General features: G+C 32.3%; 2 long non-coding RNA genes across 3 annotated transcripts; both read right to left on the reverse strand.

The window, feature by feature from the left end:
• Positions 1-2798: 2798 nt before the first annotated feature.
• Positions 2799-3493, reverse strand: LOC113703245 (uncharacterized). The gene is made up of 2 exons (XR_011820018.1): positions 3376-3493; positions 2799-3165 (listed from the first exon to the last, which is right to left on the reverse strand). It is a non-coding gene; the product is annotated as an uncharacterized lncRNA (long non-coding RNA).
• Positions 3494-14155: 10662 nt separating this feature from the next.
• On the reverse strand, positions 14156-18142 carry LOC113703358 (uncharacterized). 2 transcript variants are annotated; one of them, XR_003451430.2, is made up of 3 exons: positions 17881-18114; positions 15998-17169; positions 14156-14507 (listed from the first exon to the last, which is right to left on the reverse strand). It is a non-coding gene; the product is annotated as an uncharacterized lncRNA (long non-coding RNA). The 2 variants fall into 2 exon arrangements; XR_003451429.2 differs by lacking the exon at positions 14156-14507 and having other exon boundaries at positions 15643-17169; positions 17881-18142.
• Positions 18143-22226: the final 4084 nt, after the last annotated feature.

The following is a 22226-nucleotide window of genomic DNA, read 5'->3' on the forward strand; positions in this document are numbered from 1 at the left end:
AAAAATAGTCACGTGATAGTTTCGTCAATTTTTTCTCCACTTGCATGCCTGTCCTTTATGACACCCAGCCATTATCCGGCCTCCGTGGGTCTGAGGTGCCAGCCATGAAACATCATAATTAAGACATTCAATTCATCTTCTGTCTCACATCCTGTGTCACTCTCTGTGCCACTTTTTATTATATTACTATTTCTCCTTCATAAATATCATATTTTAATTCTTTTTTATTTTCTTAAGATCCAATAATTATCAATTAAGTAAAAAATAAATGCAACAGTTTCAAAAAAGCAATATATAATAGAAAATTAAAAAAAATAGCAGAAAATTCATAAAAAATCTCATTTTTTATGCATTTTGATTTTTTGAGTTTGTTAAATGTTGTGTATTACTCAATTAATAGTTATTGGATCTTAAGGAAATAAAAAAGAATTAAAACATGATGTTTATGAAAGAGAAATAGCAATATAATAAAAAGTGGGACAGAAAGTGACACAGGATGTAGAACAGAAGATCCGTTCATGATACCTTCTATGTTTTGTTGGAGGAGAAGATCAGTCTTAGTGTCTTACTACAACACTTTGCATACTTTATATCACTTTTATTTTTAGTAATCATGATATGAAAAAAACTATGTGATTAAGCATCAAAAAAACATTGTGTAGCGCACGTTCCCATATGCTAGTTACTTAAAGTATAGCGCAGATTAATTTAGTATTCTAAACCTATATTTAGAATGTTTTGGGCAAGTTCAAGAATCACCATTGTAACTACTCGAGCCCAAGAGCTGGCTCAAGCAATTTTTTGGATCGAAATTTACTTGCCCAATTGTTGTAAGTAGTAGAGAATCTGGATTCTTTTATTGCTATCATATCAGATAGGTTCGAACCTTTCCAACAAAATGATAGATTTGTTGCCGACATTTTTGTTGCATGAGTTTAAAATCACATTGCCATGTTATTAAGCGGGTTCCACCGCCACATCACATCAGATCATATGAATGATATCTAATGTGCTTTATGTTTTGCGCATAGAGGTAGGTATTCGCCAGAGGAACTGCCCTCTCATCCAACGAAAATATACTCCATTTTGGCCAATGCAACTATTATGTGTTCAGACCAGAGATTATTTGAAATAATCTTTTTTTAAAAAAAAAAAAAAATATTGTAGCACTTTTTAACCAAAATATATTCCATTTTGGCCGATGCAACCATGTGACACTTTTTGATATAATCGCTGTGGGATAAAATTGTGATTAAAAATATATTTATGATACAAATAGATAAATTTATGTAAATAACTTGCTATCCAAATCAATTGGTGGTGAGAGCCCGAGTTAGATACGTATCCATATCAACATTAATGAAGCAATCAATACATAAAAATGGAACCACCATCATGTTGTACTACATTAAAATGTAAGAAGATATCAATATTAATTTCTTTTTCTTGGGGGTAGGTGACAACATTAATTTCTTGCTTGCATGCTTTGCTAGATTTTAAATGACTCTTCCATATTGTTGATTATATGCCGCATATATATAGTATCGATAAGGGTACCTACTGAGAGGACTACAGTGAAATAACCTTTTTCTTTGTTAAATATATCAACGTAAGAAAATACCTACTGAGAGGACCACAGCGAAAGAACCTTTTTCTTTGTTAAATATATCAACGTAAGAAAATAGTCGTGAAGTCTGTTAAAATTTCATTAAATTTTTGAAGGAGTTTGATGTGAGAAGTCTATCTTCTTAATTTAATTTAGCTTGATTTAAAAATTCTATGACATTCAATAAGATTGACAATCAGTTGAAGTTTTTTATATGTTCCGTTGAAGGAGAAAATTAGTCTTAGTACAACACTTTAATACTTAATATCTCTTTTATTTCTAGCAATCATGAGAAAAAAAAACTTTGTCACCGAGTATCACAAAAAGTAATACGCATAATGTGCAATGCACATTCTCTTATACTAGCTACTCTAAGTGCCACACAAAAAGAGCATACTTTGAAAAAGTAATACGTACAATGTACATTTTTGGAATCAATTTAGTAAGAACTTATGCATGAATTCCTTCTATATGGTTGCCATATTGAATAAAGCTAATTTTCTTCCTAATATTCTTCTAATGTTAATTTAGAGTCAAAATCAAGTAAAATCTCACTAGAGCAAAAATGTTTTTTGACTTACATTTAAATAAAAAAATCCAATATGAAAGGATACTTCTTATTGTCTTGGAGAATGGGTCAAATTGGTAAGGTGGAAGTGAGAAAATGTGACCTGCTTTAGTTGGGGTTGATTTTTGAGTAGTTAGCGCCTAGGTCAAGAGATTAGAATGTTGATCTCATGGAGATATATATGAATGCTATCGATGACGGCTATCCTCTAATGGCTTCATAATGTTTCTCTGGATGATACTGCGCAAATGATGCATGGGAAGTTGGTGGATCAAGTAAAATGAAAGAATCGTTTAAGTTCTTGAAACTTTTGTCGAATTACACATGGGAGGTTTCTTAAGTTGAGTTTTATCCAATTTAGCTTGGTTGATTATAATATGAACCGTGAATTTTGCTCTAATTTATTTGTATGACTTGATAAATATCAATTATCCTAGAATTATGTTAGTTTACAACATACGTTGTAAGAATTACACATCAACTGGAGAAGCAGTTTTAGCACTCATCCCTATCTCTCTCTTTCTCCTTCCCTCGTATTTTTGGGAGAATTACGTACAGTTTTTCGAGACGTAATTAATCATTCCAGGTGATTGATGTGTCATGAATTTGATTATATATGGCACGTTGTTTCTTATGAGAAAAGTACTCATTTTATTGAACGTGATTCAGTGTCTCATGAATCACTGATAGAGTCCATAGCTATATTCAGACCACCATCGTGGAACCGAAATACAAACTTAGAAGGGCATATTATTTAGCATGATATTAGCAAGCCCCACTTGTTGCTCAGGCGGCCAAGTACAATATTGGGAGGTTCCACCTTCAAAGTGAAGTGTGCAGCCCTGGTCGTAGCAGCAATTGGTGCAGCCTGGGTACTTCTTCTTTCCATCACAGGTCACGTAATCCACCATTATGCAATACAGTGGGCAAGGCCCGATCGGCCCGGGCCTGACAGCCATGACTTCCACATTTGCTCCCAGAAGCATAATTCCTGTTTTCAGTACCAAAATCATTTTAAATCATGTGCCAACCAAATCTCGTATGGGGTGAATGCGCAAATATTTTGAAAAATCATCCTTATAAATTTCGGGAGATGCTCAATTTTTTTTTTTATAGATGGGATGAATGGTTCTCTTTTTATTTTTTAAAATTGCCCCAACAGGTTTAACTCATATACAAAAGAATAGAAAATTGTACGTACCACAAAAAAGAATTGCCATTGCAGCACCAATCTTGTTGATTGCCACCATGATTTCCTTGTCTTCCAAAAGTTTGCCTTTGGTTTGAAATGGCTTGGGCTTATACCGAAATTCTTATATAGACCGAGAAGAGTAAGAGTGAGAGTATATCGTGCCACTAGGAGCAATTATTGTGGGACCAGTCCATCCTAAATTATTGTACTTCTGGGTCCATCCAAAATTGTTGAATGTGTTTGGACAGGGGATTATTTGAAATAAATATTTGAAAAAAACACCGTAACATTGTTTTTATAATGTAATACATATAAAATAAAAAAAAAATTAATTAAGAAATATGTTTATGACGTGATGATATACTATTTTTACAAATAAAATGATGTCCAAACAAACCAATCTTCCTTAGAACTTCGGACCACTCCATCCTAAATTATTGTGCTTCAACAGAATTTTGGGACCCGCCCTTTGTAAATTGGGAATTATTGGAAGCCAGTCGGCCCAGTCTGCTTTTCATTTATGATACCCAGCCATTATTGGTTTCTTTTCAAATATTCCTAAATACTTTTGAATTCTCATCACCAAATAAATGTTGAGCAGATTTCCTTCTTCAACGTTTTTAGTTGATAAAACGTATCTGTTGACAAATTGCTCGCTACTGATATGCGATGCGACAAACAAATCAGGAAGGAGAGAATAATAGTCGGTACGTACTCAAATGAAAGCACTCAACACTAGACACCACAAAAATGACTCTTTGTGTTGAATCTCAAATATTCATTCAATTTAAACGTGTACCCATTACCCTTAGAGCAGAGCTCTTACAACATTTGAACACTTATTGTTTTTGGTCCAATGCAGCAATACTAATAATGAGAGATTCGACCCTAATTGGCCATGTATCATTAATGCGGAATCACCTATAAATCCGGTGAAAATTAACTTTCGAATCAGGCTCACAATTCCCACATTTAAGCTGTAAATTTGAACCTTGACAATTTGTCCGCCACCATCAACAAGTAACACGAGAATACCCCCAAAGCCGTGAGAAGTAGTGGCTTTGTTTTGCCTACATGGGGTGGCTTTTGTGCAACTCATAATGCAACAATATCCTGCAAGCATACAATTAAGGCAATGTTGGAGATTTTCTAATTTTATCTGCATTGGCTCTTGTATATGACATTGAAATTGCCTTCATCAGTTGCGGTTTTGGTTGTTTGTTTAGTCTAAGAGATGTTGTTCCAGACCTGCCCATGAGCTCGCTCAATGTGCTAGCCTTATTGCTCATACTGAACTCTGGTAGGATAACCCAGATTGGTCCAAAACGATTCAGATGAAGGCTTTCTATAGCAAAAACAATTGCTGCCAGACAATTAGCGGCCCCAATAGGTCTTCACAATAGAATAATGTGTTAGATCCTTAATCCAACATTGGGTTTATACGTAAATAATTATTGTAGAAGTCAAAAAAATATATAGGAGATATATTTCATAAAACCATATATGTGAAGAGGCAATTTACACACATATATACAAGTATGTGTGGAGGAAGAGAAATAAATCAACAATATATCATTAATCACACACCATAATAACAAGACTCTCAACTTTCACCCTTCTCAACTAAACACAATAATATACCTTTCTATTTATAGACTAGATGACTTGATAAATAAGTCTTACAACCATAAGAAATTTTCTAATAAAATACTAATTTCTAACCAATAAAACTACCATAATTTGACTCCAATAGAATTACTAAAACCCTAATTTGACTAAAACACTACTAAATAATAATATAGAAAATTTTAATTTTGAACTTTGATTTAATATGCCAACATTGCCTCTTTTAAATCAAACTCTTTCTTGAATCAGGTTCACCACCATCACGATCAATAATCTCCCTTGATCTTTGGAGCTGCAATATTTCACGCACCAGGACAGATTTATCTCATTGCTCAACTAATTTTTCAATTGCAAAAATAATCCACGTTTCTGGATACACTGCTTTTGTCGCCCAATTTGATGTCAATTTATTGACAATTCACTTTGTGATTTTCATAATAACAATTCAATTGATAGGATTCCTTTCCAATATCTTTCGTAATATCCGCAATCAATCAATTTGATAATTCTCGAACCAATTTTATGGTCCACTCCTCACAAACTAGATACTCCATGACCAACCTTGTGGAATAACTCGATCAACTAATTTCTTCGTAGCAATTTTTATGGTCTAACTCTAACAGCGAAAAACAGTCACAATTAACCCTTATAATCGGGTCAATTCTTTAATGTATACAAGCACCACAGGATCAATTTCTCGAACCTAAACCTCTAATACCAGATGTAGAAGCCAAAAATATATATAGGAGATATATTTCATAAAATTAATATATGTGCAGAGGCAATTTACACACATAAGAATATGTGTGGGGGAAGAAGAATAAATCAACAATATATCATCAATCACAGACCATAATAACAAGGCTCTCAACTTTCACTCTTCTCAACTAAACAAAATAATATGACTTCCTATTTATAAACTAGATGACGTGATAAATAAATCTTACAACTATAAGAAATTTTTTAGTAAGATACTAATTTCTAAACAATAAAACTATCATAACTTGACTTCAGTAGAATTACTAAAACCCTAATTTGACTAAAGCACTACTAAATAATAATATAGAAATTTCTAATTTTGAGCCTTGATTTAATATGCTAACTATTATGCGTTACAAACTAAAGTACAATTAAAATGATCAATTATAGTTTGGATTTTAATGTATCTAATGGGATGTGAGTCTTTAATACGTAGAGACTCAAGGATAATTTCTTTTTTTATGATGGACTGAAATAGAAATTCCAAAAGATAACAGAAAAATTATCTATAAGTAGGATTATGGTTCTCGAGTCACACTTATTCTTATTATTGTATTTTTTGGTATTACAAAATAGTTCTCTCTTGATATCCCATCATCAAGAGAGATACCAAAGAGAAACAAAAGGGTTCTCTCAAAAGATCAGTGAATAGTGTTGATCTGAAATGTCACCTCAAGGTTTTAAGGATTCAAGTACCAATCAGTCAACATGAATCCAAGTGCGCTTTTGCAATTTTGTTATTGATTATTTCCCAATAATCACCATAAAGATTCCGAAATTTAATAGGTCATGGTTTTAATCAAAAATCAATATAAACAACCAATAACAAGCAGTATCAGAGCAAAATATGGTTGATTATTAAGAAATAATTTGTGATTTAGTAATTTGCGATTATTTAGAATAATATGCGTCTACTGTATGTGAAGAATCGACCAATAAAGTCGAGTTTACTTGTCCTAGAAGAATCGGCCAATTGCCTGTGATTTTTAGAATTGTTTGTGTTTAATTTGGTTATATGGTATGAATGGCCAATTGTTCAATTTTGTACGTCACATGAATTCGGCTTTGGATATATGCATGAATACAACCGTGTTCAAGTTTGAATAGCCGAGAGTTTTCATATAAGTTATTGACATGTTAAGGCACCAGTCCTGATAATTAGGACTGCATGTTTACATGGTTTCTGTCTTTAAGTCTTGTGTACGTGTGGCATTCATGCAGTGCTTCAACCATGATTTGTGTATTCTTTGACTTATATTCTTGTTTAAAAAGCAATATGCATATATTTATGTTAAAGAAATTAGGGTTGCTCTTCTTTGAGTGAACCCTAATAAAGTTAAACAAAACATTTAAACTTGAGAAAAGTACAGTTTTGGTACTCAAACTTTAATAGATGAGCAGTTTTAGTTTTCAAACTTTGGACGAAAACAAATTTGGTACCCAAACTTTCAACTTTTGAGCACATTTAGTACTCTTGACGGTTTTTTTCCAAATTACTACTTGCAAGAGTCACGTGATAGTCACATGTCTAACAATTATTAATAAAAAATTGCCAAAAATGTAAAATATCCTTTTGATAAAATTATTAGTTCTTAAACTTAGTATTTAGTGTCAGAAGAATATTTTACTTGATAAAATTATTAGTTCTTAAACTTAGTATTTAGTGTCAAAAGGATATTTTACACGATATATAGTGTCAGAAGAAAATTTTACATTTTTTTGGCATTTTTTTATACAATAGTTGCTGGACATATGACTATCACGTAACTTTTTTCGATAGTAATTTGGAAAAAATCGTCAAGGGTACTAAATGTGCTCAATAGTTGAAAATTTGGGTATTAGATTTGTTTTTGTCCAAAATTTGGGGATTAAAATCGCTCATGTGTTAAAATATGGGTATCAAAACTACATTTTTCTCTTTAAACTTTACAGAGTCTAAAAGATTGGCCCACTAAGTATGTAGGCATTTATGGGCTTCAAGAAGATTCCGGGCTTAGGTGATAAAGTTTGGATCAACTAATTATATGGATCTTTGATCCAATAAGTCTTGATCCAATAGGCTATTGACCAAAATTGACTGATTGATCAAATTTGATCGATTTGAATAGTTTGATCATGTTTGGCTAGAATTGATCAAAGTTGACTATGATCTAAAATTTGTGTAATTTTAAATTTAAATATTGTTATGATTATATATATATATTACTAAACTAATTGAAATAATATGCCACCAAAGTAACATCTATTGTGGAAATTAATTTGTTTTAGAATATAACTAGTTGGGTACTTATAATTTTGTAAATATTGATTGACCCAAAAGGAGGTTAATGTTTAACAAATTTGTATGTGCACTTGTGGTAATAAACACATGGTGATTATTCAGATTTTACATGTGAATTATAAACTGGTCCAAACAAAAATTTATTTTTGATATGTTCTTATTGTCAATGTTTATTAGTACACCGAGATATCATTTAGAAGTTAATATTTTTGTCCAAAAATGAAATATTAATAGAATATTGGTATCTTGAGATGGAGTTATCTTTATTTGAATTTATTATTAGTTTGGCCTATGTGAGCTTATTTTAATTATATGATTTTTTTGTCCAGTCGTGAATGATCTTGCAAATATAACTACCAATATCAATAATATTCCTATACTAAATGGGAACCAGGTTTAATCGTTGTTTTGTTGCAAAAGAGGAGGATAAAATACGCAAATGAATCTGATTGGGATTATTTTTCTTGAAGTTATGCACGTTTGTCCCCTTTTCCATTTTCTCGTTCCCTTTTTCCTTCCTGCCTTTTCATTTTTTGTCCCAAAATTTGTTTCTTCCCACTAAAGTTGTGAAGCCTAGTTTAACGTTTTGGTGATTTTGCTAGGAGGTTGGAAAAGATTTTGACTTGATTTATTCCCCAGAATAATGTATTGGCTGTCTTCATTTTCATGATGCACCATTCGTTTGAAGTTTGTCATGTTTGGTGAACTGCAGAGCTGCAGAAAGGCTTTGAAGCTTTGCATGATAATCTGAAAATTTTGCGTTTTGACCCCTAAATTTTCACATAATTCTACTGTGGCCCAAAATCTGGAAAAATAAATCAATTTTCTCCCTTTCAAATTTAATCTTCTTTTGCATATTTTAAATATGTTTTTAAGCAAATTATTTCTAGGCTTTGGGACATAATCAGGGTTTAATAATTTTTAGTTGATTTTTTATCTTGTTGGGTGTTAGTAAAATAGTTTAGGTTTTGGGTTAAGGATTTTTTGTTTCGGTTTTGGTAGTGGATTTTGGTTTATTTTTAGTTGGGTTTTGACTTGGGTTTAGAAGCCAAGACCCATGCATTTTCGGTTGGGTTTGTTTGGTTAAAATTATAGGCTGGTCTATGTATTTTTCTTTGGACCTTCATTGGGCTTGTGAGGCTTTGGCCCAAGTAAATAATAGAATAGTCCAATGGCCTTTTATCTTACAAAAATCTGATAAGAAAATTGCAATCTAGTCCCTATACTTTTGAGTAATTTTATTGTGGCTTTAAAAAGTTTGAATTTCTTTCAATTAGGTCCTTAATTTAATTGTAATTTGGTTCGTAAGCTTTATTTTTCTTTAATTTTGACCCTAAAAACTTTCTCAATTTTTTGCAATTAGGTCCCTAACAGCTTTGATTTCTCAAGTATAAGTTGTTTATCTTCTTTAATTGTTAATTATACTTCATTTAAATGTTTTAATTGGCAGATGTCATGGCTACTTCCACTTCTTCATAATTTATTTGTTAATTAAATTGGTGTTTTGACCATTTTGTTGATTTTGGAGTGTAAATAGGACAAATCCAATCTCATTTAACAACTACTTCAAGGGAGGTACCTTCTTTTATTGTTTTAAATACTCTTATGTGCTCCTATGTGTCTTTTTGTGTAGTTGCATGTTTTGAGTGCTTTTTCTTTTATTTAATCATTTTATTCATTTTAAGTTTCATTTATTATATTTAATTTTTGATGATTATTTGAAAGGCATTTAAATGCCAAATTGTAATAGATAGATGCTTAAGACATGTATTTAGTTAGGCTATGTAATAGATAGGTTTTAATTTTGCCAAAAATGTAATTAGTTAGATAAATGTAATAGTTAGATTATTATTTTTTAAATTTCTCCCTTAGATTGTAACTAGGGTTCCGAATGCAATAGTTAGGTCTTTGTGCACGTTTCTTTGCTTGTGCGCTTGCATGCTTATGTGCTTATGTGCTTGTTCACTTTCTTTAGCGTCTTTGCATCTAGATATTATGTTTATGTGTTACATGCTCTATGTGCTTTATGGGTTTACTTGCTTTCATTATATTTTATATGATTTATTTAGTTATAATAAATGCATGACATCACCACACTAGTCCAACGCTAGTTGTGGCCTTTTCCCCGCTTGCTCGCTAGTCCAATTGCTAGTGAGAACTTATAGAAATGAGTTAGTCCAATGCTAGACTCTTTAGGCCATTTTCGTGGCAGAATTCATACTTTGCTTGACATTTATTGCATTTCATGCATACTTTTCACTTTTAGGATCCTTTTCTTCATTTGGCATGATATATCCTTTATATTATCTCCTTGATTCCTATGTGCGCAAAACATGACATTTAGACTTGCATTTCATTTAGGGAAATAGAAATAAGTTAGTCCATTTGCTTGATTAGATTAGAAGAGTCACCCTTCAAATATAGGAAATGATCTAGTGTGACTTCTTAGCCTTAGCACGCTTTTTTCTCCTTTATAAGAAGGAAAATTTGAGTCACGAATTTTAGCATCCCGTACCCGTTATGTTGCATTCCTTTTAGGTCATGTATACTTATAATTCTTCTTTTCCTCAAGTCTCATCTTTTGCTTATTCGTAACATCTTCTAAGAATTATTTTTGGGCACTACAATTAATGTGATTTGCAACAATTAAACTTTGAAGAGACATGTCGACCCTCTCGACCCCCCTAGGTTTAGAAAATGCATCCATATAGAAACATCCTAATGTGATAAGTTTATAGGTTAGACTAGGAAAATTTTCGACTAGATCTCGCAACTAACCATCGCTAGGTTGAAAGGATGCCTTAGATTTGATTCCATCAAATCTTTGCATTCCCTTTCTTCAACCGCGACTCTCGAACTCTTTTCTCTTATTTACAAAGATCTGAAATCGTCTAAAAAGGGTTTTATTAGTTATTTATTTAAAAAAAATACATTTTGGGTGATTTGGCACACCCAAACTCAATACCAAGTCGCGACTTCTATTTTTTTTTCCTAAAAACCCTTTTTAGACTATTATTTTGGGCCAAAATCGTCGCATATTTTAAGTCCCATTTTAGGCCCTTTTTCTTTAATTATTCTCTAAAATCAAAAGCTAATTTTCAAATAAAAACTAATCAAAAACACATTTTTTATGCCAATATTCCCTGAAACTCATTTTTAACACCTAAATGCTAAAAATCTGAATTTCCAAATAAATACATCATTTTTTAACACCATTAAATTTTATTTTTTTTAAAAAAAAATGGGGCGTGACAATACTTATCTTCACTAGTTTTTGTAATCTAAGTGAAGATAAGTATCAGTGTGAAGTAATTTTATGAATTCTTAAGAAAACTATCTTTTATTTTTGTTATCTTTCCAGCCAATTAGAATCTAATGTTCTAATATTGTAGCTTTAATTTAAGCATTTATTTTAATATCTATGTACATTGATAGTCATTTAACGGTTCATATGCTAACTTTATTTCAAACTCAATTGATAACCTATTAAAATGCCAAAAAAAGATCAACTCAGTTTGCAGAATGTATGTATTCCTTATATTTTAAAGGGATATTTAATTAAGTTTTTTAATTATCATTAGAAATAAAAAAATAAAATTCATTATCATTTAATTATTAATAGTCAAAAACAATAATATACATATATTATACCAAATTTGAGACTAACTTATACAATAAAAAAGAAACGTACGATATATTATTAGCATTAATAAATGAAATAAAAAAAAGAAGAAAAAGAATCTTAATTAGAATTCTTATTACCAATTTAATACTATTTCATTCTAATTTATATCTCAATTCATGCTAAAACCCTAATATCACTATTTAAAATTTAGAAAAATATAATGATTCAAATGGCAATTTGATGTTGACTGTTAGTCATTATTCTATTTACCTAGTTATTCTAAATTCACCTAAAATCACAAATTTTGAGGAATAAATTTGTTTCTGCCGAAACATTGGTCACCAATTTTATACACATGCCAAACATTAAGGACCAAAACTGCAATTCTCCCTTTTTTTCTTTTTCTTTTTTGATGCCTTGCAGAAAGACAACAATGAATATTCAAAACTAGTTAGAAAGGCACGATTGACTCACAATCGCATGGAATCACTTCAACATCAAATCGTCCTGGGACCGCTACTCTGCAAGTTCTTTTTCCCGCTGATGAGATCAATCTTGCACGTAAAAAAGCTGTACAAAACGCAGTATACGTGGTTCTTGAATACACCGCAATGTGGAGTAACTTATCCAATCGTGTGTAAGTTATTCCGGCTATAATTCCAACTGCCGACCTCATGGTTTTTGAATTAACGTTTTCTACCTCAAGACTAATTACTGACCGTAAGGTTGATAATCAAACCAAAATCTTGTAGTTGATTTTCAATTTTGCCTTTATATAGCGAAATAGAAATAACCGAAGTAGCTACTTCACTATATCCGTTCTGTTTATTTTCATTTTGGGCAAAAAATATTTTCAAAGACACACTATCGAATAGATAATAAATTAAGTATTGTGGAGTGAAATTAGCCTATCAAGAAGTACAACCAAGAGAAACCTGTATTAGGATGTGGAATATAGCAAGATTATACTGCTTTATATGCTATTTTCACCAATCAAAATTATTATTCTATATAGTCCTCAACTTTTAAAAGTCCCTCAACTTTTAATAGCAAGTTTATACTATTTTGAAATAATCCCTCAACTTTTACTTATTATTCTATATAGTCCCTTAATTGTTAACAGTGTCTATTAAAATCCGTAAGCTTATGAATTTTGTTTTAATTGGTCTCTAAGGCCAAACCCAATTAAGACAAGTTTTACTCTTTTTTTTTACCAAGATTTAGATCGTTTTTTCATGTCTACATCAAAATTTGAATCATTGTTCAATCAAACTAAAGGCATGTTAGAAAGTTCTATAGTCACACATTTTTGGTTCTACACAAAAAAGTAAGAAAAAAAATGTATACATGTCACGTGTAAATGTAAAATGTAACTCATTTAAACATCAATTAGAAATGACAATAAACAAATATTTAGGCAATTACCATGGGTAAAAGGCCAGTCAATATTAGTCAACCAAAATAAGAACAGTAGGATCAAATTCGTTTCCTTTATGCTTTAGACACCAAACTGTAGTGTCCATAAACGATTATTATAGTATTGAACTTCAAGACGATTTTCTTAATGCTCCGTTAAAGTTAAGGCTTAGAATCTCATTGATGAATGTAAAATTTTAGAACCAAACAATAGTCATACACGTAGGGATTGTACGCGTATTGGCGGCTCCCATAGACTCTTCGGAATTTATATAATTTTCTCTTTTGCAACTACAAGAAAAGGGGTTTATCATTGATGAATGTAAAATTTTGGAACCAAACAATAGTCATACACGTAGGGATTGTACGCGTATTGGCGGCTCCCATAGACTCTTCGGAATTGATATATTTTCTCTTTTGCAACTACAAGAAAAGGGGTTTATCTTTTTTCCCCCATAAGTTCATAATTCTTTTCTTTTTCTTTTTTAGTTGCCTAAGAGAGACTCCAAAACTTATATGAAAAATGGAAAACGAACGGCTTAATAAGTCAAATGATAGATCTCAAGATTCACCTAACTAATGTCCCTACTAGATGATCAGTTGAATATTAATGGACATAAAAGTTGACATGCATAGAAAATTGATCTTCTAAATCAATTTCTAGAGAAAATACTCAAAAATTGTGGTGAAGCATGTTTTCTACACATTACTGCATTATATACTCTTGGATATTGTAATCACATGGAAAGTGTTAGTAAAAAATTTTCAATCCATCACAAAACATTAGGTTCGATACAAATGTTTTTATCTTAATTAGTACCATTGTTAAGTGACTAATTTGTGCTATATTTGGATGATATTTTATGTTACTTTTAGTCGCTTTTGCAATGTTTAAAGAAGAAAATGGTCCATTTTGACTAGAATTGGTTATAAATGCTACTTAGTACTTAAATGAGATTTTTGTCTCTTTTACTCGCATGTTTTGATTGTTTCGTAGGAGTTGTAAATGAACTTTATCTTGGACAAGAAACAAGCTTGAAATATGTCGATTGAAATCCTAGAGTTCGTAAAGTTGGCGAGTTTCAAAGGTGATTTGTTTTACATGAGCAAGAAATTGGAGAAACTTATCGATAAAGAAAACTACACCGAATCCCTCCAAGCACACGGGATCCTCAGTGCCATTTTTCCAGTGACAATTCAGTGTCACTTCTATATTTATGCCAAATGTCCTATTTATTTAATTTGTCATGTGTTATTTATTTAAATTTCTTCTACTATCACGTGATAAGTGGGATTGGCACTGGATTTGACACCGAGTAATGGCATAGAGGATCCCAACTGCAGTTAAAGTTGAGTCCAGAGTTGTTATCAGTGCTTCAGCTGGTAGGACTCTTGAGGTTTCTACCTTTGCTATTGCTCCTTCTTCAATGACCACTGCAAATCAATTTGCAGGTTCAATTTAGTAGTAAAAGCTACACCAATTATATTGATTAACATGTATGTGTTTTTCGTTTTTTGCTCATGTATTATTTAGTGCGTCCAAAAGAGATCTATAATGTTAATGGTTGAGGCTTCAACCATTTAGAATGTCTAATGTCCCTGTAGTGCATGAGCAGTTTCTATGTATTCACACAAAAATATTCAAAAGTAAGGAGTTGTTACTCGTAAATTTTGATAAGATTTAGCAATTTAAGATTAAACAAAATTGAGCTTGATAATGGTTATTAGGTCTCAACAGTTATTGAACTCCGAAGCAATTGTACAAATGAGCCTTGATGAGTTTAAACAAACAATTCGCAAGCTCGGCTCGTTTAGAAAATGAGCTTAATTTGATGTTTGACCCGACTCATTTAATTAAACAAATGAGCCAAACTTGAATTTATACGATCCGAATCGAATTGAACTTACCAGCCACTCGTTCGTTTAACAGTTCTAATCAAATCAGGGTACATTATATGGTGAAGGCAATTACAAGCAAACGATTAAAATGACCCAAAATCAAGAAAAATACATATTTGCTTAACACACAAGACCACGTTAACTACGGGTGATTTGTCTTTTACTAATTTAGTTTTATTTAATTTTGTATTTTTGCCTTTATTTAATTTGATTAGTTAGATTAATTTCCTACCAATCCCTCATTTTATTTATTGTTTTTTTAAGTAAATAAATCACCCAATCCCTTTTAATATGACCCTACTCACCGTTATATTTCAATTATATTTTTAGAATAGAAATTTTATTTTTCGCTAGTTTGACACCCAACAACCACTCTATCTCCTGACTCCATCCATAAACTCCTCTATAAAGAAAACAAACAATTACTAACTTCTAAGAAATAAAAAATAAAAGAAAATTTTGAGAAAACTTCTTCCTTTCTCATATGCGTACGTCTCATTTTGGCTGTTACAACACTCTCTCAATTCACTTTTTCCATATAAAAAATTATCCATTTTATTTAAATATCTAATGGTGTGGAATAATAAAAATAAGCTAGACTATGGGCTGTTATTCATGACATAATATTAAACATTTTTAAAAAATAATATTAAATTTAGGAACATAATAATAAATTCCTGTCCTTAGATCTGGACAAAGGTCTTTGCTGGATATATACTAATTTTTAAGATTGGTGACAACATGCCAAGGCAACAATCATCTGAATAGTGGTGACAACCACTTCAACACAGCTATCATACACAAGAAATTTGAATCTGCTGGAAAATTTGTATTTTCCTCGCTTGCCAGATAGAATGGACTATTATAGTTAATGCCAGCCTCCTAATTTTATGAGCAAAAGAATTTGAGATACAGTGCTTACACCACCACTCAACTTCATTTGATCAAGTTCTATGTCTTCCGTATATCAATTATCAAACATAGCTGTGGAATTGTAGTAGCCGAATAATAATTGTATGCAGTACCTGAATTGATCCGACACTCGAGCACTGGTCCCAAAATTCTGCAGAAGCACATCAATTTATGATGGACCAGGAAGCAAAATAATTTAGAATGGACCAGGACGGATGGACGGTTCCCAGGTCCATTCTAAATTATTGTGCTTCCTGGTCCATCATAAATTGATGTGCTTCTGCAGAATTTTGGGACCAGTTCTTCGTAAATTATTGGAAGCCAGTCCTTCCTATGCATTCCGTGTTTTAGTAGAATGTCGATGCAAAATTAGCCACGTCTTAATTTCTTCAAGTTGTTCTCCACTAGCATGCCTTTCATTTATGATACCCAGCCATTATTCAGCCTCTGGGGATTCGAGGTTGTTGGCCATATCAATCATCATCCTTCAGCATCGATGTTGCAGGATAGAGGAGGATTCTGAGTAGCACTGGAGAAAATTGGGAGTTCTGCACGGAATGGAGTTCTTCAATGAACATCTTTTCTTAGATGGGATAGAGTTTATTGTATAGTTAATCAGTTTTGATAACTCTTCAGCAATTTGACAACGTGGGTTTAGTGGTCGTTTCGTCCTCTGCTACTTTGTAAGAGTAGCATGCTGCTACTAGCTAGTGACTTTTCTTATTTTATGAATAATATCAATTCGGGTACTACATACTATAATTATTGGTTTACTATAATTCCACAGCTATGTTTGATATATTGAAGACATAAAAGTGTCCAAAAAAAAAGTTGAGAAGTGTTCAAGTGTCAAAACGGAAGTGCATATTGAGCTAGAATCTCAAAATGCATGCACTTTGGTAGGACTCTTGATTGAGGCTTTTAAAGAGTTGTTATCAATGCTTCAGCTGGTCGGACTCTTAGGGCTTCCGCCTTTGCTGTTGCTTCTCCTTTTCTTCACGCTAGATTCCTTTCCTTTCCTCCTCCGAATATTGACTCGAATTGACACTAACGTCATCCTACACCTAAAACTGACTATTCTTACCTTGTTTCTATAGAATTTTGGGAACAGTCCACCCTAAATTATTGTGCTTCCGCCTCCTTTGATCGCCCAGACTCCCATGGGCAATTCATGGGCGCCTCACACCCAACGCCTTTCAAAACCAGTCCAGAGCTGTTGTCAATGCTTCAGCTGGTAGGACTCTTGAGGCTTCCACCTTTGCTATTGCTTCTCCTTCTATGGCCACTACAAATCAATTTGCAAGTTCAGTTCAATGGTATAAGCTACACCAATTATATTGATTAAGATGTATGTGTTTTTCTTTTTTTGACTCATGTATTATTTGATGTGTCCAAAAGAGATCTATATATTAATGGTTGAGGCTTCGACCATTTGAAATGTCTAATGTCCCTGTAGTGCATGAGCAGTTTCCATGTCTTCAAACAAATATTTTCAAAAGTAAGGAGGTGTTACGAGTAGATTTTGATAAAATTTAGTAATTTAAGATAAAATAAAATATATAAGCTTAATAATAGTGATTAGGTTTCAGTTGTTATTGAATTTCAAAGTCAACGTGTCCGTGCTTGTTTAGTGTGTTTGTGGTAGTGGTGAAATCAGAAGTTGGGATTTGCAGGGCAATACAAGTACAAACTGTAATAGAAGTTGGGATTTGTAGGGCAATACAAGTAAAAATTGTAAAATTAAGGGGACACTCTTACATTTTTTTTGTCAAAAAACTCAGGTTGAGGAAGTCTAAGATTTACAAGGATATAATTGAGCATTTTTGAGATTATAGTGGGATATAAAAGAATTTCTTGAATAAGAGGAGCAAAGTCTAACCATCACAAATGAAGGGGATTGATGCAGAAATTTTTAACTTAATTTTTGTGTGCATGCAGGAGAGAGACTTACCTGAAGCAATCTTAATTTTTGTGTGCATGCAGAAGAGAGACTTACCTGAAGCAATCACAAGGGATTTTGAAGATTTCTCTATTCCTTCTCAATGCTGAATTTTCGAGCTGCAAATGACTAGCTAGAGATCTTCTGAGCAAGTTTAATAGTTCGGATCACAGTTTAGAGGCCAGTATATATAGGGCAGAGCAGGAACGTTAAAGCTTGTAGGTACTACTGGGGATGCTTCCTTTCAATGCGCTCAATAAGTGTAAATACGTATTTAATGTTTCGCACGATAGATCACGGGGGATGTATCTATTAAATAGAACTCCCGTCCTCAATTGTTTAAGCAAGAAAAATTGGTTGATAAGCGCGAGGTATACATATAAAATTAAACTCAATTCACAGTCAAATATTACATTTATAAATTGCTAAATATCTAACATGCAATTTTTTGCAAATATACAAATCGTGATTGAGTATAGAGTATTAACAGTCAAACCCACATAAAAGAATAGACAACCATTGACACTACTAAAACTCCTCTATTATTTGGATGATCAACAAATTGAAGAAACTACGCTAAAATGTGCAAGAAGATTAATAAATGAAAGTTTTTCAAGTTATGGTATCCCTAACTACTCATGTAAGTATAAATTTTCGGATCAGTGAGCACTATTATCTTGGATAGTTATGATGCAATATTCTTATGTATGTAAAACTTACTCTCGTATTGAATCAACTATACCTATAACTTACTCATACCTGCCTTTGTGATTATAAAATTAGTTACAAGCTCATTTCCTGCTATAAAATTATATGGAACAAAGCCATAAAAATCATAAAGGTGTATCTCTACTCATGTGAGTATATTCCCTAGGTTTAGCAGTTTCATGAACTAGTGTTAATTTTTAATTCTCATTATAAATCTAATATCTTGATATTATCACAATTAATGGCCGGTTAATTATGATTAGATGAACAAAAGCACCAAATAACTTTTTCAAGACAATAGTACTAATTAGCCAAGAAATTAATACAAAATAATCATAAAAAGTTCAACTAAATCCCAAAGCATAAATTGTTAGAAATACATAATTATTCTAAAATCCAAACTTGTATAATAACTAAACATGAAATCCAATACAAGTAAGAAAATGGTAAGAGAAATATCACCCTTGTCACGTGAGTTCAAACTCTCCATCTCCGCTCTTCAATTTTTATCCAAGTTCTGCTATACATAAGAAATGGATGAAACTAACTAATCTAAACTATCTTATACTAACGTAAACTAAAGAATTAAGAAACTAGAAAAAATCTTTGTAGTGTTTCTTCTACTACAAAACCTTCCTTTTGATTCTTGCATTTCTTGTGTTTATATAGAGAAAGATTGGTCCACAACGTGGTTCTAGATCCTCTCTTTTATGCCTAAAAGTATGCAAATTTGTGCCTGAAAAGAAGTGAAATAATGGAGTTGAAACCAAAGTGTGCAAGTTGCAGCCACAAAAGTTAATTGGAACCCTCATGAATCCAACCGCAGATTCTTGGCTATATTGAATCCCGCCAAGAATCCGGCCAGGGATTCCTTCCCATTTCTCTACAACTTTCTGCCTCAATTCTTCCTAGAACCAGGCCAAAGATTCTTGGAACAGTTGGGATCTTCTATGCCATTACTCGATGCCAAATTCAGTGCTAATCCCACTGACTCTCATCCGTCACGTTTTCTAGTTTCTCCATAGTTATCGCCTTAATCTCATTTCTTGTAGAACCAAGGGATTTGTCGGGTGCCTTCGATAATAAAGCATGTGAGAAATCATATGCAGTAGTGTCAAGTTTTAAGCTGATATGTATTTTTCTTGATGTTGTTCATTTTACTCTTGTGCTTGTATTCATCGTTCACCATATAATGTACGTTCAATTCGGGCCATCGTCCAATCAAATGTATTGCTATTTACAAGGGAAATTGTATTGAAAGACATATAAGGGATCCTTAGTCTTCAATTGATCAATTTGTTTAAGTTTACGCCACATAATGTTGTGAATCAATGAACCATTTCATCTTAGTACCTTTTCGTTTAACTAGTTTTGTTGATAATAGTCAACCTAGTCTATTGATAGTTTTGTAGTCATGCAAAATTGGTGTCTTTCAAGGAGAGAAGCTTGTTTGAGGTTCAGACATCTCGCAATTGCTGCTTGATTTAGTTATCAATCAGAATACCTACTTCAGATTTCTTGGAGAGAATTTTTGTCCCCTATTTTTATTCCATCCACCAAAATGATCCCAACTGTTTCACTAGAAACAAATCTGGTACAGGAGCAAAGCTACAAAAGTAATTCAGTGGAGGCAAACTTAACATGTGAAGTTATACCAATCAACAAATATCAAAAATCTTCGAGAACAAAATTGTTAATATATAGTTGTTTGTTCTACTATTTGCAGCCTGAATAGGTAACAACATAAGCAAAATGCAGCATGTTTTTTCAAAATTATACTCCCGCGAAGTTTTATAAGTGAAGGCTTAAAGCATATGCATTTTGGCAATGGGGACAATATACACTAACAATGGGGGCAAAGTGATAAAATCTTACAGATAAATTATAAACTTTGACGGGGTCAGTATGGGCAATTGCCCCTACTGCTCCCATGCCATCCCCGTCTCTGATATGGTACCTCCTAATTATTTCGATATCCACCAATAGAATTATTTCAAATTTTAATGCAATGAAACACTTGCAATTCCCTGGGATTTTTTTAGGTGTGCCTAATAATCACTATTACAGCAAACACAGTATTTAGATGTTGGTTTTTTAGATGTTTCTGGATAAAACATGGAGGTGAATCCCATAACATTCAACAAAGCTAAAGAATTAAGCTATGGAATTCAACAAAGCTACAAGATTTGGCGTAACAAGCCAATTCAGGAGCTACTGTTTTTGCCTCCGATTTAGATCCATATCTGTAGCATCAGACAAAAACCTTTGGAATATACTCCACTACTGGTCCCATTGCTGAAAAATCATCATCGTCACTATTCAGGAGCTGAATAACCAATTAAGAGTCTCCTTCAAGTGTACACTTTAAAATTGATAGGTGTCCAACTTGTGAAATAATAAAATTCTATTCAAAAAAAATATATTATTGAGTATAGTGGTAAGTAGGATCGTTTCTACAGGAATTAGGAGAAATTAGCTTCCTTCCAAGTAAGAATTAAATGGGGGTTTGGAAAATTAAAATAAATAATCAACGTAAGCAAAAACAATTAACCGGATAGAAATTAAATTTAAATCAATAATAAGCAAGCTCTAGCCAAGGAGAAAACTTCGGAAGTGGTTAACACAACTGCTCATCAATGATAATTTCATTTATTCATTAATAAATAAGATAATTACCAAACAGACGATGACAATTAGCTTTTCCTTATTGTGCTGGTAGTTAAGGTACATCTGTTAACCGTTTTCCTAATCAAAAAATAATCCTAGGTACGATTATAGAATTTAATTTTCTGAGTGCATTAAAAACTAGAGAAACCCTGTTCTAATCAATAAATATGCTATGAGGGTTTATTTAGATTATATTATATGTTTCCCTAATATGAAATCAATCACGCCAATTACCAATAATTTAAAATAATTAAATAATTACGAATTTAACTATCTTAATTGGCATTAGATTGTTAAGTTGAATTAAATATTGGACCATTGATATTCAAACAACAATGAGAAATTAAATCAGGAAACATACAAATATTAACGAATAAAAGAAATAAATAAATAAAATTCAATTTCATAGTTGTAGTTGAACCAAATCCTTCGTTACCTTGACTAAAAAAAGAAAATTAATTGCTCTTGATTGAGAAGAGTCCACGCAATTTCCTTGATGAAAGTTGCATACACCGTTTGTCTATTAAAAAAACAAAAGAAAAGAGAAGTTCGTCTCCTTTTTATTGCGAAGACCAATAGCCAACTAAAAGCCAGAGGGAGACGTCCTAATCCTTTTTTTGTTTCTACTTATCAATCTCCTAAAAAGAGATTGATCCCTACTCCTCCTAGGAAAAGTACATAACTCTTTCCTAACTAGATAGCGATACAAATTGATAAGAGTAAGAGTCTGCCCACTCTAGCCAAGCACCCAATTAGAAGTTGATTTGAAATAGGAAACTCCTTTGTCGATTAGGATCTTGAACTTCCGGACTTAGATACTTGACTTAGGCGTGCTCACGCTGATCAGGTCAGGAGTCCTCTGCTGAAAAGTTTCTTCACGACCCCTTTTTACTCTTTTTCGCTCCAAAGTTCTACAATCAATATCAATTACCAAACTTAAGTAGAATCAATTCAATAATGTAATATTTAGCCAAAATTACAAAAGAATATTTACAATTTCGCTAGCTAATATGCACCCTATAAAAAAT

This window comes from Coffea arabica, chromosome 8e (assembly GCF_036785885.1).
Source record: "Coffea arabica cultivar ET-39 chromosome 8e, Coffea Arabica ET-39 HiFi, whole genome shotgun sequence".
Lineage (NCBI taxonomy): Eukaryota > Viridiplantae > Streptophyta > Magnoliopsida > Gentianales > Rubiaceae > Coffea > Coffea arabica.